This window comes from Lepidochelys kempii, chromosome 1 (genome assembly GCF_965140265.1).
Source record: "Lepidochelys kempii isolate rLepKem1 chromosome 1, rLepKem1.hap2, whole genome shotgun sequence".
NCBI classification, from domain to species: domain Eukaryota; kingdom Metazoa; phylum Chordata; order Testudines; family Cheloniidae; genus Lepidochelys; species Lepidochelys kempii.
The window spans coordinates 298,141,685-298,161,166 of NC_133256.1; the positions used below are offsets into that span (position 1 = coordinate 298,141,685).

General features: G+C 43.1%; 1 protein-coding gene across 21 annotated transcripts in view; it reads right to left on the minus strand.

The window, feature by feature from the left end:
- The window catches only part of NRCAM (neuronal cell adhesion molecule), a 298,298-nt gene that overhangs the window by 125,136 nt on the left and 153,680 nt on the right, over window positions 1–19,482 (minus strand). Inside the window, exon 3 of one of the 21 annotated variants that reach the window (XM_073328049.1) lies at window positions 15,630–15,723. The exons of the other annotated variants lie outside the window; for them this stretch is intronic. The gene's annotated coding sequence lies outside the window, so the exon portion shown is untranslated. The remainder of the gene's footprint in view (window positions 1–15,629; window positions 15,724–19,482) is intronic. 21 annotated transcript variants of the gene reach the window in all.

Below are 19,482 nucleotides of genomic sequence, written 5' to 3' on the forward strand. Positions count from 1 at the left end.
GTGGACAGTACAAGCTAAAACTTGATGTGGAAAGTGAGAGGGAGTTAGTAGAGAGATTCAAAGAAAGAAGCAAGTGATCAGAGCTGTGGACAGAAAAACGATATTTGCAGCAACATTCTGGACAGACCAGAGAGGAACAAGGACAGAATCTGGGAGATCCACAGTGAACAAGTTGCAATAGTTTAGATGACAGATGACTAATACTTTGACTTACATTTTAGCTCTAGGATTAGAAAGGAAAAGATGGATAATAGAGATATTGCACAGGAAGAAGCTACAGGATTAGGTGATAAAAGAATGTTAATATTAAGCATGTATATTGCATTAGTGCCTACAGGTTTCAAACAGGTCACAGCCCTATTGTATTATGCACTGTGCAAACATGTGGTAAGAGACAGTGCCTGCCCCAAAGAACTCACGGTGTAAGGAAAGGGCAACACACAAACTTGCATCAAAATTGGTTTCACCCCTTCATTTCCTCCTTCCAAAAAATCCCAAAATATGAATGAGTTAATTTTTATATGTGTTTCATACCCAGGTAAATGTGGATATTTTCTGTGACTTGAGCAATTTGAAAGGATTAACATGCCTATTTTTAATGCATCAAAAATAAAACCAAAGCTTAATTCTCTGACATGTTAATCTTGCATATCTAATGGAATTTTAAAAATATCATTATCACAAACTAATCCCTCTAAAAGAGAAAATGCTAACATCCTTTCCCAATGTGCTTCCCTTTCAGTTAAAGCTTATTTTAAACTTAGTTTATATGATATTTTCTGTTTTCAAAAATCAGAGAAGGTCATTTAAAACCATTAGAATAATACAGTTTTAGGTGCAATATCATCAAGCAGCTCATCACTAGGACAATGCCAATTACTATGATCTGTCTAAGTGACACAAGTCATTAATTCAAAGCTTTAGGGTAAGAAAGGATTCATTTATTCATCAAGAGGTAAATCCACTCTGTTCTCTAACTTACTTTATCCATGGCATGTGGGGGGTGGGGGAGTGAAGAAGGAAATGCTATATTTTACTTAGACAAAAATAATTATCCATACTTATTCAGAAGTACATAAATATTATCTAGGTAAACCAAAGCCTGGCCCTAGAGCAAATGGCGCCGTAATGACGAATGTCTTCGGCGCCTCCATCCCATTTGTTAAACTTTTAAATACCTTATTTGTATTGTATTTATCGCTATTTTCGTGATTTTGATGCACGATTTGCATGTGTGATTTATCCCTATCATATAAGAGGATAAATTTGCACTCTAGGATCTGTAAATCTGTACCTATTCATCCCATATATAAACAATTAAAAAAATTCATTTCCTCTAAGCTTATAGAACCTTTTTAATTTTAAGAATAACTGAAATGTATTAATATCAAGAAATTGAACTGTGCACCAACATTCAGAGGACCAGTATTAAATAGTGTTGCAGTCGGTGACAGCCTTAGAATGTTAACCCTAGTCCTTTAGTTCAAAAAGTTGCTTTTCTTGCCTTTGCCCTCACAAACTGAAGCACAGTGTCAGAGAGATCCAAAGACGGGCCAATGGCATTTTCAAGTAACAGAATAGCAAGTGATCTCAGTCTCTTGTCGGCCATTGTCAATTGAAGATATGTTTTAATGAGCCTGAGCTTCGAAAAGCTGCGCTCACCACTCGCAACTGTGACTGGTAGCATGAGCAGAATTCTCAATGCTATCCACATATTAGGAAAAGTGTCCTTCAGCTCTGCATCATGAATGAATTGGAGAATTTGGAGAGTACAGTGCTTCCAGTGTGGCAAAATGTGATGGATGTTGTCCAATTTGACTTTGAGGTCTTTATCATTGATGTCCGAACATTCCCTAGGTGTCAACATCCAGTGAAGGTCCATACAATTGCTTAAAAGTGTTTTCTTGTCCGCCAGAAGCTTACTAAGGTTTCACAAAAAAACACAAGTCTTTTTGTCATGCTTCATTTGTCCGAACCTTTCTTCAATGTATACTCGAACAGTGTCATTGATCAAGCAAAAAAACTCCCTTTTGAATTTTTCTTCTGAGCTTCCCATAACCTCACCTCCACCCTCTTAACCAAGCTGTTTCTTTTTTCAATGAATACGAGCTTCCTAGTAGACAGGCTCAGCTCCTAAGTTTCCGCCATTTCTTTGGCAGCAGTGATGGCATCTTCACTATGTTGTCTCTGTAGGCCACAACAAAATCAAGACAGCTTCTCATCAAAGTAGTAGCAGTCGCAATGTCCATCGACTGAGTTTGTAATGCCTTGCTTATAACATTTACTTGAAACAGGATATCTTGTCAAACCACAATTGCGACCAGAAATTTGAAGTCAGTGATCTGGTTTGCCAGGCCGTGCACCTTGTGTTGGATTCCAGCCTTGGCTTTCCTTGACTGTGCCACTTCCATCAGGGCTTCATAAATCTCAGTCACCTGGTACCTCACTGGCCTTACTCTGTCAATGTGACTTTCCCAGAAAGAGTCACTGAGAGGCTTCACTGTCAGATTTGTAACATTGTAAGTGAGGATCTTCCACCTGATTGTTGATGTTGAAAACAGGACGTGTATCCTTTGCAGTACTCCGAATGGAGATCCTGAATCTAAAGAAGATGACACTGCATCTGACACAACCAGGTTGAGGGAATGGCATCCACAAGGCATGAAGAAAGCTCTTGGATTCAGCACAAGGATCCTTTCCTGGACGCAACTGCTTCTTCCCTTCATGTTCGTGCCGTTGTTGAAGCCTGGGCTGCAGCAGTCCTGAACCTTTATTTTATTCTCATTCAATATGTTCCTAAACAATCCTGTTTGGCCTTCTCCAGTAGAGTCGTCCACAGACCGGAAACAGATAAAGTGTTCCTTTAGTTGGACACAGCGATCCTCTTTGGCAACAAACCTTACTGTAAATGACATCTTTTCACTGTGACTAATGCTGGGAGTGCAGTCCATTATTAAGTTGTAGTACTTTGCTTTTCCAAGCCACATCATTATGTTTTTAAGCACCTTCCTTGCCATAAAGCCAACCAATTCATTTTTAATTGTTTTGCTGCAGTAATGGCTCCTAGCTTCTTTATGAAATATTCAACATAGGTGCTCACTCATGACAGTGGCATATTTCCCAAGGAGCTCTACCAAACTGGGGAAATTACTGTCTGGGAACAACTTATCCGATGAGCCCCAGAAAGCCAAATTATTCTTTGCAAGGAAGAGGATGATAAAGATCAGATGCTTGAGCACGTTCCTCCAGTGCTGGGTTTCTACATTAACAATGTGCTGTTTATCTGCGTCTATGCATTTATTCAGCTTGAGCCTGGGCTCAGCCCCCATCCATTTGGAGTGGGCTGTAAAATGGCTGGGTCACTTTTCTGGTTGCTTCAGAACATCAGCTAAATTATGCCAGTAATTGTACCTGGAAAGTGCAAGCAATGATTTGGCATCTTTGTCAAATATTTTGCAACAAAAATAGAACATTTTGTCAGTTGATTTACAGTAAACTAGCCAACGCTGATTCAGTTTCTCACCATTCTTGAGCACTCTTTCACAGTATGATTTTGAGAAGTATCACATCTCCTCATTTTCTGGAAATGTCAGTTTTGCCCAGGCCTATTCAAAATTGTTCGATCAATATCTATTTGTGGTATGCAATTTTTCTCACTGCTGTTTCTGTCATCACATGGGGCTGATTGTAGTTTTCAGAAAGACTAGAAGGTTCCATGAAATTCTACAAAAGTCCAGAACATTCTAGGAGGCTAGTGAAAAATGAATCCACGTATGGAATACCTGAAACATGTTACTTCCAACATTTTATTTTCTCTTTTGTTGTTAACAACAGAAACACCACCCCGAGCTGACACCCCCCAATCCTGGCACTCTAGGTGGTCACTCCTGCCCCTAAATCCAGCCCTGGGCAAACATTACACTTTGATGTAATAATTTAAAAGATGCAAACATGAACTTCCAATTCACAGAGATACAGATCCACAATTCCACTAAACAGACTTGTTTAATGCTAATTTGCTTGACTGCTATTTTCCTCAGGATATTTTCTGCATACATTATTGTTTTGATGAGAACTCCTATTTTTTCCTTGTAAATCAAGCTTTTGAACAAGGGTATGTTTCAATTTTATTCTCCAAGGGTATGCATACATACAGAATTTATTGCCGTCTATATTTTAGTTATTGAAATGAAGATCAGTATATTTCTCCATCAAACAGATGGGAAAGGATTTTTCTACTATAAAATACTTGCTTCCACATCATATAAAACTTATGCCAAGCATATACTATAGATTCTCACAAAATGCATAGTAAGTATTGAATCCAAAGAATATAATGTGAAAAGGAAATACAGCTCCGTAGCACCACAAAAGAGAAGCGGATAAATGCTGCTGCATATAAGAAACCCAAGAAAAATGCCATTTGGGACTATTCAGATGCTACTGCCAAAGCAACTGATTACAAACTTCTACCTGGAGCATGTATTGGTAAGTGTAGCTCATGGGTAGGCACATTGTTATTTTCCAAATTGGAGAACTGATTTATGGAAACAGAAGAAAAATTAAGACTGAACTTCAAAAATGTGAAAATATTTTAAACTATACAGTGAGAGAATACTATCTCTGGAGAAGGCCAGTAGAGTACAATTTGAACCCAATCAGAAAATATACAGTTCCATAATTATGCTTCTATTATGACCATCAGCACTGAAACCCCACACTCTTAACTTTTGTCTTCTCACCCAAGTTGTAGCCCTGCATTTCTAAATAAATATGCAGGTAACGCTGTAAATACAGTTCCCCATTCTAGTAGTACTAAATTGTATTGTGTGTAATTTCTGGTATCAAAGTTATTGGAAATTATGTTTTATAAAATACTTTTTTAAAAAACTGCAATTGTGGAATTCCATGTGTACTTTCTTTATTATATATATATACTATATTCCATAGTGTGTAAGTTCCAGCACAAACAACACCGTAAAGCAACACACTTCCTAAAAATATATAGAAGATTTTTTAATGGTTTTGATCATATGCTTTGCTATGCTTTAAAATTCTCTCACTCTTACCTTATTTTTAGAATGAATCAATAACTTTAGTCAACCCAATTATAATCAGAATAATGGTACTTCAGACAGACAGCTATTTCCCGGTCTGAAGTGAGACCTGGAGATGACAGAGATGTGCTGGATTTCACTATTCAGGATTTCTAATTGTAAACAGTGTTCAGCTGCTGACACCTCAAATGTTAAAGGTCAAATTCTGTTCTGAACGACACCAGTTGAACTAATCCAGAGTAACTCCACTGAACACAGAACTTTGATTCTGTACAGAGTTGCTTTATTGCAGTTACTCCAGATTAACACTAATTTCAGTAAGAACAGACTGAAGCCCTTAATCTTTAAGGCAAAATTACAATTCCATGGTTTTTCAGTATAATTCACCCACATGTATGGAATTATTTAAAACTGTGATTTCTTATATGCATTGTAATGAGGGGTTGGACAGAATGAGCAAACTACTTCAGCACTGTTTGACTTCCTCTCCTGGCCTTGTTTTCCTAAACCTCCAAAAATCATCCACTGGTTTATTTCCATCTTTGCTCTCTCATCAGTCTAAAGGACGCTGCCTCCCACAGCCTTCACAACTTCATCCTCACCCAGACTTCCTTACAGGACCTACATCCCAAAGCAGTAATGGTGGCAAGCAATATGTCAAGACTTGGGGTTGTTGCCAATTTTCCCTATGGCCCTGCAGGGGAAACTGCTGTAGCCAAAAACAGAGATCAGGGAAATGTGTGGAAAGGTGATTGGGGGAAGGGCCAAGGGGATGACAATTGTGTACATTTATGAGAGTTTGCAGGTGTAATGGGGGGAGGTGGGGATTCAGGGGAAGGGTTTATAAAAATCTCCTACCAGATGCAAGAATTCTAAGTAGGAGCTCTGGTAGCCACTGTTTTGGGGAAAGTAAAGACACACTCCCCATCAGCCTACTTCCTCTTGAGCCCCTCTCATCCTTAAGGGATCATCGCTGCCCATCCTGGCTAAAAGCCATTGATGGACCTATCCTCCATGAATTTATCTAGTTCTTTTTTGAACCCTGTTATAGTCTTGGCCTTCACAACATATTCTGGCAAGGAGTTCCACAGGTTGACTGTGCATTGTGTAAAGAAGTACTTCCTTTTGTTTGTTTTAAACGTGCTGCCTATTAATTTCATTTGGTGACCCCTAGTTCTTTTGTTATGAGAAGGAGTAAATAACACTTTCTTATTTTCTTTCTCCACACCAATCATGATTTTTATAGACCTCAATCATATCCCCCCTAAGTCGTCTCTGTTCCAAACTCTTTTCTCCTCGTACGGAAGTTGTTCCATACCCCTAATAATTTTTGTTGTACTTTTCTGAATCTTTTCCAATATATCTTTTTTGAGATGGGGTGACCATATCTGCACACGGTATTCCAGATGTGGGCATATCATGGATTTATATAGAGGCAATATGATATTTTCTGTCTTATTATCTATCCCTTTCTTAATGATGCTCAACATTGTTAGCTTTTTTGACTGCTGCTGCACATTGAGCGGATATTTTCAGACAACAATCCATGATGACTCCAAGATCTCTTTCTTGAGTACTAACAACTAATTTAGAACTTAATTTTTACATATAGTTGAGATTATGTTTTCCAGTATGCACTACTTTGCATTTATCAACACTGAATTTCATCTGCCATTTTGTTGACAAAATGTTTGTTTCATCTGTCATGTTTGGACTTGACTATCCCATGTAAGCAAAGGTTACTTACTATAACTGGAGATTCTTCAAGATGTGTGGTCCCTATCTGGATTCAAAGCATGGGCGTGCATGCACACCATGCGCCAGAGCTGGAATTGTTCATAGTAGTGTCTGTTGACCTGCGCACACATCGAGCACACGGTGCGTCCGAGGCTTTAAGAGGCTGCATGGGTCGACGCCACTCCAGTTCCCTCTTACCAGGTGGTAGGAGAACCCGGAGCCAGGGCCATCCCTACAGGGGTGTGGAGCCTGGGGTTGAAGTGACGGATTTGTCTCTTCCGAGACTGACCGTCCTGGCCAATCGCACCGGCTCGTGGGGCCCCCCAAAACGCTGGGCTCAGAGCGGTCGCCCCGATTCGCCCTACCCAAGGGATGGCTCTGCCCAGAGAAGAGGGGACAGAGAGCGGGACTGGAATCCAGATACGGACCACACATCTCGAAGAACCTCCAGTTATGGTAAATAACCTCCTCCTCTTCTTCAAGGGCTGGTCCCTATGTTGATTCCAAGCATGGGAGAGTAGCAAGCAGTACTTTGGGAGGAGGCGGGCGTGAGGGCTTTCAAGAAGACCAACTGTGTAGGACAGCATGACCGACAACAGCATCCATCGTCATGGAGTGAGATAGTGTAATGTGTGGAGAAGGTGTGTACAGAGGACCAGGTTGCTGCCTGGCATATGGCCTGCCAAGGTACATCTGCCATGAAGGCAAACATGGCAATGTGAGCCTGTGTTGAGTGGGCTGTGATCCTGAATGGAAGAGTGGTGCCCGAGAGGTCATAGCATGTTTCAGTGCAGTGGGAGACCCACTTGGAGAGGCATTGTGAGGGTAAGGCAGAGCCTTGGCAACGTTCAGTGATGGCAACGAAGAGTCACGGAGATGTGCGGAAGGCCCGGGTTTGGGGGAGGTAAAAGGTCAGTGCCCATTGAACCGCAAAGGAATGGAAGGTGTGCTCCAGGGAGGAGGCGTGGTGTTTGGAGTAGAAGACTGGGAGGTGTATACTTTGGTTGAAGTGAAAGGAAGAAGCCATCTTGGGAAGGAATTTGGGGTGGAAGACAGTAGCGGGGGGGAGGTCTGCCATCATGGCCGCTAGCTCACTGACATGACATGCTGAGGTGATGACCAGGAAGATAACCTTCATGGAGAGGTGGGCAAAGGAACAGGTCACAAGGGGCTCAAATGGGGGTTTGGTAAGGGCTGAGAGGACCAGGTTGAAGTTCCAAGGTGGGAAGGGCTGTTTCACGGGAGGAAAAACATTGAGAAGTCCCCAGAGAAATCTGGAGGTCATTGGATGAGAGAAGATGGAGAAGGCATCCACAGGAGGGAGGAAGGCACTGAAAGCAGCTAAATTAACTCAGATAGCGGAATGAGCCAGGCCCAAATGGTGGAGATGGAGAAGGTAGGTTAGGAGTGTAGGAATGGAAACAGAGTTGGTAGGAATGTTATTTCGGCTCATCCAGGCTGTGAAGCGACGCCATTTGGCAGAGCAGCAGGTTGAGTAGAGCGTTTTCTGCTATTAGTGACATTGCTGCGGACAGGTGTAGAGCAGGCCAGGTCTACAGTGGATCCCCAACCAAATACCAAGCTGTGAGGTGAAGAGGGAGCGTGATAGGGTGTTGAAGACGGCCATGGTTCTGTGTCAGGAGATTGGGAATGTCAGGGAGAGGGGTGTGAGGGCAAGCTGAGAGATGGAGGAGATCAGTGTACCAATATTAGTGAGGCCATGAGGGGGCTATAAGGATCACCATCACTCGACCCTTGAGTATTTTGCATAAGACCTTGGGGAGAAGGTGAATGAGGGGAAATGCATAGAGTAGATGTGCAGGCCAGGAGACAAGAAGGGCATGGCCCTGAGAGCCTGTGCCCAAGCCTACTTGGGAGCGGAACACGGGTAGTTTGCTGTTCTGTGGTGTTGCAAAGAGATCACAGTGAGCATGCCCCATTGGTAGAAGAGGGACTGGAGAGTGGGATCGTGGAGTTCCAACTCGTGGTTGGTGTGGAAAGAATGGCTGAGTCTGTCTGCCAAAGAGTTGCTGGTGCCTGGGAGGTGTACAGTATGTAGGGTGATTTGGTGTCAGAGGCACCAGTTCCACAGGTAGGCGGCTTCCACGCACAGAGAGGGGAACTGGGCACCACCCTATACATTTATATACATGACCGCTGTCATGTTGTCTGAAAGTACTTGGACATGGAAGGAGCGGAGGAAGTCTAGAAAGGCTTGGAGCTCAAGGATGTTGATGTGCATCTGTGCTTCTCGTGAGGACCAGAAGCCCTGAGCTGTGCAGTTGTCGAGGTGGGTGCCCCAGCCCACTAAGGACACGTCTGTGATGAGGGTGGCAGTGGTTGTGGGGGGTGTGAATGGCATGTCCACCAGGACCATGGACGGGTTGCACTATCGTCAGAAGGAGGTCAGTATGTGGAGGGGAGGACCAGCAGATTGGTGAGAGAGTCTACCTCTAGATCATAGACTGTGCAGAGCCAATATTGGAGGCTGCACATATGGAGGTGGGCATGTGGTATAACAGCAATCTAAGCTTCCATGTGTCCTAGAATGGAGAGGCATTCGCAGGCACGTGCACACGGATGATGTCGGAGCATGGTAATGAGGGCAACAAGAGTGGTGAAGCGGTCCCTGGGGAGAAAGGCTTTGGATGCCATGGAGTCCAAACATGCTCCTATAAAGGTAAGTCTGCAGGTAGAGACGAGGACTGATTTTTTTTCATTGATGCATACTCCTAATTTCTGAAAGAGGGTGCGCAGGGTGCATATGGTGGTCAAAAGGCGGGAGCAGGAGGGTGCCATAAGAAGCCAGTCATCTAGGTAAGGGAATAGAGTGTGCCCAAGTTGGTGCATATAGGCTTTCACAAAGACCTTGGTAAATTTGCGAGGGGCAGTGGCTATCCCAAAAGGGGAGGACACGGAACTGTTAATGAGCATCGCCCACCACAAAGTGAAGGAATTTGTGATAAGCAGGATGTATGTCTATATGAAAGTATGCATCTTTCATATCGAGAGCTGTGATTGAGGCTCCGTGGGGGAGGGAGGGGATGAATTTATTTAAGGCATGGAGGTCCAGGATAGGGTATATACCATCCCCTTTCTTTGGAATGAAGAAATAGGGGTACTAGAAGCCACGGACATGGTGGCTATGTGGCACAGGTTCTATGGCGCCCTTGAGGAGGAGGACGGTGGCTTCATTATGGAGAAGGTGGAGTTGGAAAGGGCCCGGGGGGAAGGAAAGGAATTTGATTAGGTATCCCTGACAGTATCCCAGCAGCTGGAGGTGATTGAGCTCCAAAGTGCAGGCAAAGAGTGCTAGACAACTCCTGAATATGACGGGAGGTCTGTCTATAAGAGTTATCAGTGGTTTTGCGGGTCTCAATCTGAGAGTCAAAACGATTTCTTGGGTCACAACCATTCCTCCTGGAGGGTGGCCGTATGTACTGGAGAGGTGCAGTGTGGGTGACGCACATTGCGATGATGGTAAGGGTCCCATGAGGCCCAAAACGGCCATGAGTAGGGGCTGCCATGCATAGGCAGGGGCCGTGAGTATCGGAACCAAGGGTTGGCAGTGTGACTAGTCCTGAGGGTAGGCACAGTGCTGAGGGTCTGGACTTTAAGAGTGAGAAGGTGAGAGAGATGTGTCCGGTTCAGAAGACCAGTCAGACTCCAACTGTTCCGGGAACGGGGAGGCGATGGTGCAGGTGGTACCAATGGTAGCAGTGATGTCAGAGGACAGTCAACTGTCAACCAGGAGAAGGGGCTTGGCTTGTTGCTACCGGCACAGAGGAACAAATTACGAGGGGTTCATTGGATGGAGTAGGGAGCCTCAGGCCCAGTGGTGGTCCAGAATGTGGTGGGGTACAGCATAGGGTAACATTAGCTCTGCTGTTGGTGTAAGAGGGGATAAACAACCTGGAGTGTGCAGGACTGGGAGCACTGAGCTTGATGGACCCGGTGCGGTCAACGGTGCCAGGAGTGATGTGGAGAGTCCCAGTGTTGGAATCGACGGGGCCGGCAGAGAGCAGTGGCATTTAGAGTGATGCTCTATGCATGCTTTCTTGGAAGTTGGTGCTGAAGTCAAAGTCAGATCTTCAGCTATTGCGTGTAAATTCTCACCCAACCGATCCCTGCTTGGGGAGGAAACGCTGCACTTTGAGGTGGTCCCAATTGGGGAGCCACCCTTGTGCCCATGCCTGTGCTTCTTGTGCACGCGGTGGGGCTTGGACGGTGCCATATGGGAGGGGACAGGTGAGGTGCTCACTGTAGGTGACAGGCATCGCTCTGGTGGTTCCGCCGGAGCTGGATCTTGCTGCGCACGTGGCTTCCTCCATTAGAAAGTTTCGGAGCCAAAGTTTGCGAGCTGCCTACGTCCGGGATGGAAAACAGCAGCAAATGGAACAGTGAGAGAATATGTGGGCTTCGCCCAGACATTACAGGTAGAGGGTGTGCTTGTCGCTCACTGAGAAGGAGCAAGGGCATGAGGCACAGTTTTTAAGATGGTTTAATGGGACATAATCCCTTCTGATGATAAGTCAATTTTAAGTAAACAATCTTTCCATGAATATTCAGTTTCACTCTCCAGGAAGGCTGTGTGTCATCAAACGCGATATATTTCAGAAACAATGGCTCTTGAACGGCTCTATAGTAGTAATCATAATGTGATTAAATGTAACATCCTTGTAGGAGAGGTAAATGTTAAAGAAAGCCACCACAGCAGCTTTAACTTCAAAAAGGGGAAGTACACAAAAATGAGGAAGCTCGTTAAATGGAAATAAAAAGGGTGAACTGCCTGCAAACTGCATGGGGACTATTTAAAAACACCATAAATAGACTCAAAACTAAATGTATACCCCAAATAGCAGAAATAAAAAAGAACAGTAAGAGGACCAAAAAAACGTCACCATGGCTAAACAGCACTGTAAAAGAGGCGATTAGAGACAAAAAGGCATCTTTTAAAAATTGCAAGTTAAATCCTAGTGAGGAAAAAGGAACGTAACATAAGCTCTGGGAAGTCCAGTGTAAAAGTATAATAAGGCAGGCTGTGGTGGGTGAGGCCTCTCAAGTCCCCACCAGACCACAATTTGGGCTGGTTCCTTCTCCAGACTTGTGGCATACAAGGGATTCTCCAAACAAAAAAGATGCCTTTCCCTCTCCATCTTCTGGGAGAGAGAGAATCAGAGTAAAAGAAAAAGACAAAGGTGCTCAATCTTTTAGGCAGTCCTTTGGGTACCCCTTTGGGGTTTGGCTTATCTGCAAGCTCTACGGTCCCTGATCAAGGTTAGGGTCTGCCTCCAACCCCTTCTTTTGGTAACCCCGGGTTTATACCTGGTCCATACATTCTCAGGTGTGGCAGGATCTGTGACCATTTTCCTCTTTGTTGATCTATCCCCGAAGCCAGCAGTCTCTGAGGCAAAGCAGTCTTACCGTAGTCACCTCCCCATCCTGTGGCAGGATTCCCTTTTTAAGCTTCCTCCCTCCAGGCAGAGCAAACCTTAGAGGTGTGCCTGGCTAGTGCTGGCTGAGCCCATAAGAGCTTGTTAGCCTCCCCTCTACTATTCTGAATTGTCTGTAATATGAGTCAGCAAATAATTGCAAAATGTCCACATTTTGTGCATTTATTATATCTTGTGCTTTTGGCTGGACGTACATCTCTTGGGCTATGAGTTTTCCCACTTCTTGTGCAGTTGATCTGGAAGGCTTTGTAATTAGCCTGGGAGTTCTACCTCTTTGCCTCAAGGTTTTTATGATAATTACTTTTAGCACTCATGCTGTGTCTGTTTACTTCTTCTAAATTAGTTTCTGGTTTGGCAAGTTTGTATTGCTGCTTCACAAGTTTGGACTGTCTTGCTATTTAAATAGCTGTATATAGGGTTAAGTTTGTTTTAACTGTAGTTGTTATGAAAGACTATACCTGCAAGGGCAATAACTAATCTATTTCTAATGTTTTCACCTTTTACAGGCACAAAACCACAGTTGTCAGCCAATGCATGTAAAGCTCTAATAAAAGATGCCATAGATTCCCCTGGTTCTTGAATTCTCCATTTTTTTGAGATATAAAGTATGCCTCAAACATAGCCAGAACTCTGTCATAGTCACCTTTCTGACTGTCTTCAGTGAAGGAAAGGATTTAAAGATACTGTCTGCTTGCATCCCATCCCCATAGCATACACTAAAGAGCATACCTGTTTTCAGTTTATGGGTGGAATTTAGTAGCAATTCAAAATCTTGCAAAAAGTTGCTTCCAATCTGTCTATTCTGAAGGTCTGCCAAAGCTGATTTACTCTGGGGCACTGAAAAATGGCATCAACTTTGTTGGTTTTTTTTTTCTGCTTGCAACATTTGGTGCAGCTTTCTTTCTGTTTCTGTTCTCCTCTGGCATCAGTTTGGCTTCCTTCGCTTCTGACACCATGACATGTGCCAGATATGGACTGATTACACAGCTTCCATCCCAGAGACGCACCAGATGTGTTCCTGTTAGAAATCTTAATACACTGCGCCCTGTAGCCATTACCGGCTCAGGTAAGGTGTTATCCACTGTGCCACCTAGTAGCTGAACAGTGTAATACAGTTTAGCTTTTAGAAAATGACACTTTTCCTCCCTACCATCTGCTATCTCTTCCTCCAACCAGCTCTCTCTTTCCCAGCAGCTCCTGGCTGTCTGGACACCAGTAGTGAGAATGTTGAAAGTGGAGGAAGAGATATTCTTAATGCCAGTGCTACAGCACCTTCCTGCAAACACAGTCATTACAGGGGAAATCCTGGATAAGGGAGTTGGAACAAGAGTACAAGAAATCTAAAAGGACATCTCATGCTGAGATTTGCATTTTCTTATTGTCAAGTTTGTAAATACAATATTAAGACAAGAGTTTAAGACCCACCCATACATAGGCTAGTCTGCAACCATGGGATCTGGCTCCACAGTTTGAGAAAATGTGGTGATATTACTTGGTGAAATTAAGCATACTGCCCCCGTCTCTCTGAATTTGTTCTAAGCTGTACCATTGCAAAGATTTCTTAGCCCTTTCTCTTTGGATTGGGGTTGTCGTGTTTTGCCAATGGCATGTTATAAATTTTCTGACATAAATTACAAATTATTTCAGAGTGATGCTTCAGAATCAAGGTCAGCTCAACACATGCTCCTACCAGGTCATGTAAAGTGCTAAATTCTCATTCACCACCTGAATTAAATGTGCATTAGAAAAGGATTTAAAAACCATTTAAGTTTCTAAATCCAGGGAAATAATTTCAATTTTTAAGATTAATAAACAAATACTATAACACTGAAAAACAATTTTCGCCAAGTCTATAAGGAACAGACTTATTCCTGGGCAGACACATTTAGAATCCTTGTATGAGTACTAGGGCATATGAGAAACACTTTGGTCTCTGCTAATCTTATGGTTCTCTTCTAATAGGTCTTGAAATATTAAAAATGCAGTAAGTTAATATCTACAATGTTCATTGGGGGAACTGCAACAAATCTGATGTTCAATATCATAAAGCAGAATTTCTGACTACAAAGCTAACAAGAGGAATGACTGAGACTTTCTGAACTTCAAACATACGTTTTCCCAAATGTTTAATCAGCAAGAGTTTACCCAAGCCACTGAACACCCACTGGCACTGGACTAACCAAGATATTGAATGCCATAGGGAAAAAGAGAGAGAGCACACAAGGATTAAAAAAGGATGATTAAAATACTGTTTTAAAAGGAACCATTCTGTGTATTCGGGTCATGGGATTTGTACAAAAAACAGCACCTAGTGAAGTGTGGATTATTATGACAAATATAATTAAACCCTAACTAACTCTAACTATCCTTACAGAGCAGAAGAAAAGACAGCTATTCAATTTCCTTTCACTGTTTTAATGACATTAGGGTCCAGAATTTCAAAAGCTGGGTGGCTTTTCTCTTACCTGTAATTACTGTCACTTGGTTATCAAAGCACCTGATCTGAAGGTGCAGTCAGATATTTGAACTACCAAGTGACCTACATTGTGTCTGCAAATAACTACAGACACGAAAAAAGAGACCACACAAAAACTGAACTGAATTTGCTCCTATTTGTAAAAGATGAGACATCTGCCTCATACATCCGAAAAGTCATCAGGTCCATAATCATCACTTTTCCATAAGATGAGAATGGCATCTACCAATGTTTGCCCCCTGCACTTCCTCCCCAACCAAATGGTCTCAAGGAAACTACTGGATGCCAGGGCCATCTGAGCAAATGTCACGTGCCCTCTGCCTGCAGCATCCCACACAGCGAGATTCCTGCAGGAGCCATGCTGGCAATGTGTTCACTCGTTTATGATCCTAACAGTTCTCTCTAACCCTTTGGAGGTATGTGCATTTCACTCTTCAGTGAAGAAACTACTACAAATTAGTACCCAGCCAACATGTCTGAGAATTCTCATGACACCAGGTGGGAGCAATGCCACAATGAAAAGTCATTCCCATGATCCTAACTCTAACTCCACTCCTCCCTCCTATGGGAGCCCAATCCCCGGGAGCACCTCTGCAAGGATGGGAAACAAGGGGTCTGTGCTGTAGAGGGGAACATTTGGCTATATATATTTAGGCAGAAGAAAGTTCTTTAAATACAAATAAAATTAACCAAAGAGACTTCTTAGTATTTTTGTTCCCCTTCACTGCTTTTGATTCACACACAGGCGTGCCAAGGCATCAACAACAAACAATGACACAGCAATCTTCAAAATTCATTCAGTATTCAAAAAGGTTTAAGAGTTAAAGGGCCTTACGAAGAGATGGCATCACAATAGATTTCCTCCCCCAGCTTTGTTTTTATTGTAGGGAAAATAAAGTCACTTACCAAAAGTCCACGCTTGCTGCATCTCCCACAGACTTCCTTCACACTGCTACTGAATGTTTTCCACACTTCATTGTACTATGCACTTGTATTCATGCTATTCAAATAATTACACAGTATGGTCATTCTTTTTCATTCCTTTCAATAGGGGCACAATTTCTTCACTTTTCTCACTGAGATATAACTTTGACACACACAATCTTTATGCATACTGTGCATTATATCATCTTTCATGTTAGCAGTCTATTCAGCTCAACCACCTGATGGCTATGACACCTGCTTTTACAGAACTATGTCTTATCAATTTTATGTAACTACTGCTGGATTCCTATTCTGTATTCAGCAAATTTATAGCACACAGAGTTCAAACTTCCTTTCACTTTCTATTTCTCAGGATAGACAGGGGATTAAGACACAGATGAGGGGATAGATTTTAAATTGTGGGCTGCAAATCTGAGCTGTCCAGCCCCCTCACTCCCATAGTGAGCATTTAACTGGGTCCAGTGCAGGGTTAAATGGCCTCACACCATAAAACCAGTATTTCAGAGCTGAACCTCTTCAGCTTAATCCAAGGACTCACATCACCTGAATGAGGGAGGCAACCTAGTGACAGAGGATGTGGAAAAAGCTAATGTACTCAATGCTTTTTTTGCGTGTTTTCACTAGCAAGGTCAGCTCCCAGACTGCTGCGCTGGGCATCACAGCATGGGGAGTAGATGGCCAGCCCTCTGTGGAGAAAGAGGTGGTTAGGGACTATTTAGAAAAGCTGGACGTGCACAAGTCCATGGGGCCGGACGAGTTGCATCCGAGAGTGCTAAAGGAATTGGCGGCTGTGATTGCAGAGCCATTGGCCATTATCTTTGAAAACTTGTGGCGAACAGGGGAAGTCCCAGATGACTGGAAAAAGGCTAATGTAGTGCCAATCTTTAAAAAAGGGAAGAAGGAGGATCCTGGGAACTATAGGCCAGTCAGCCTCACCTCAGTCCCCAGAAAAATCATGGAGCAGGTCCTCAAAGAATCAATCCTGAAGCACTTACATGAGAGGAAAGTGATCAGGAACAGTCAGCATGGATTCACCAAGGGAAGGTCATGCCTGACTAATCTAATTGCCTTCTATGATGAGATTACTGGTTCTGTGGATGAAGCAAAAGCAGTGGATGTATTGTTTCTTGACTTTAGCAAAGCTTTTGACACGTCTCCCACAGTATTCTTGTCAGCAAGTTAAAGAAGTATGGGCTGGATGAATGTACTATAAGGTGGGTAGAAAGTTGGCTAGATTGTCGGGCTCAACGGGTAGTGATCAATGGCTCCATGTCTAGTTGGCAGCCGGTGTCAAGTGGAGTGCCCCAGGGGTCAGTCCTGGGGCTGGTTTTGTTCAATATCTTCATAAATGATCTGGAGGATGGTGTGGATTGCACTCTCAACAAATTTGAGGATGATACTAAACTAGGAGGAGTGGTAGATACGCTGGAGGGCAGGGATAGGATACAGAGGGACCTAGACAAATTGGAGGATTGGGCCAAAAGCAATCTGATGAGGTTCAATAAGGATAAGTGCAGGCTCCTGCACTTAGGACGGAAGAACCCAATGCACCGCTACAGACTAGGGACCAAATGGCTAGACAGCAGTTCAGCGGAAAAGGACCTAGGGGTGACAGTGGACGAGAAGCTGGATATGAGTCAGCAGTGTGCCCTTGTTGCCAAGAAGGCCAATGGCATTTTGGGATGTATAAGTAGTGGCACAGTGAGCAGATCGAGGGACGTGATCATCCCCCTCTATTCGACATTGGTGAGGCCTCATCTGGAGTACTGTGTCCAGTTTTGGGCCCCACACTACAAGAAGGATGTGGAGAAATTGGAGAGAGTCCAGCGAAGGGCAACAAAAATGATTAGGGGTCTAGAACACATGACTTATGAGGAGAGGCTGAGGGAACTGGGATTGTTTAGTCTGCGGAAGAATGAGGGGGGATTTGATAGCTGCTTTCAACTACCTGAGAGGTGGTTCCAGAGAGGATGGTTCTAGACTATTCTCAGTGGTAGAAGAGGACAGGACAAGGAGTAATGGTCTCAAGTTGCAGTGGGGGAGGTTTAGGCTGGATATTAGGAAAAACTTTTTCACTAGGATGGTAGTGAAACACTGGAATGCGTTACCTAGGGAGGTGGTAGAATCTCCTTCCTTAGAAGTTTTTAAGGTCAGGCTTGACAAAGCCCTGGCTGGGATGATTTAATTGGGGATTGGTCCTGCTTTGAGCAGGGGGTTGGACTAGATGACCTCCTGAGGTCCCTTCCAACCCTGATATTCTATGATCACCTCTGAATCCTCTTGCTCTACCCTTGTGATGGGGAAAATGGTATCAATGGTTATCTCAGTCCATGAAGACTTCATGTGTCCCCTTCTCTTTACAGGTAAAAAAGATCCCTCAGCCATATTCCAGGTCTCATTTAACTCTGGGAGTTGGCCCTTTCAGCCTTTATCTGCACTGGACACTGGCTGTAAGTTGCAATGAGCTAAACATTCTTATACTCCTCCTACCATTAAGATTCCCATTCTTACTCTTTTGACCTAAATTTGACCTTCAAAATGGTACAAGAAAAGCTTTCCTCTGGACACCTGCCAATTTGGCTCATAAAAAAAAATTCTTACCTTATTCAAAAAACAGGTAATGAGTGAGACCCACAGCATCCTGGAAACACAGCTCAGCAATACCTCAACTATCGGGGAATGAAGCAGGGCAGCAATAGTGGAAAAATGTCCCATGAATACCCAGAAGGGCTTTAAATTAAGAAGAGGGGCCCCCATGAGAGCCTTTTGGCTCCCCCGGCTGGTCAAATATCCCTGTGCACTTGAGGATAAGGAAAGGCTAAGCTCTAGCATATTTGGGATCAAGCGCTTTTCATTCCCTGGCCCCCCAAGAGTTGGCCATGCTTCCCCACCCCTCAGATGGAGAAGAGCATTTGAAGGAATGCATAGTGAGAATTCCACACATTATTATTAATAGTTTCTTAATTGCCAAAGGATGATCTAGGTGCCTCACAAAGACAAGGCTACTGCCCCCCAAAGTGCATAATGTACATTCAACATGGAACAACAAGGAAAGATAATAAACAGGTATGTATGAATGGGGAGAAGGGGAGAAAGACAGGGTTGCAATATAGTATTATCTTGTAGTTACTTAGACCGCATCTTGCAAAACACTTAGACACATACTTAACTTTCAGCTTGACTATTGCCAGTGATTTCAAAGGGGTCCTCTCATGTTTAAAATTAAGTATGCACATGAATATCTGCAGGATCAGAGCCTTAGGAATGTAAACAATTACGGTTGTTACTTTTAAATACATAAATATATGTGACTTGTCCTTCCTTTCTGCTTCTCATAGGCAAAACGACAAGTCAGTTTCTAGGAATGCCCTCTTCTGTACTCAATACAGTTAAACTGATGGCTTCAAATTTTAGGTCCAATTCTATCTTTATTTACACCAGTTTTATATGGGTATAACTCTATTCACTTCAATGGAATTCTTCCTAATTTACACTGAAAAAGTGGGAGTAGGCTCAAGTTCACAGTCTTCATTTTTAACTATGCTGCAACCATTCTGAAACAGCACAGCAAAATTTAAACATTCACTCTTTTCTTATAACTTCCTGTATACAATCAGAGGATATGTTTTCTTGAATTTCATTATAATCTTAAGAACTCCATTATTAGCTTCTCTTTTTTAAACAATCTTTATAATTCAAAACACATTTTCTCCATATTTCCTCACAAGAATTGTAGCACCACTTGTATATTCCATCAGAACCGAGAAGATGCAGAAAAACAGCACCTGAGGAAGATAGGATATATTCGCCATTC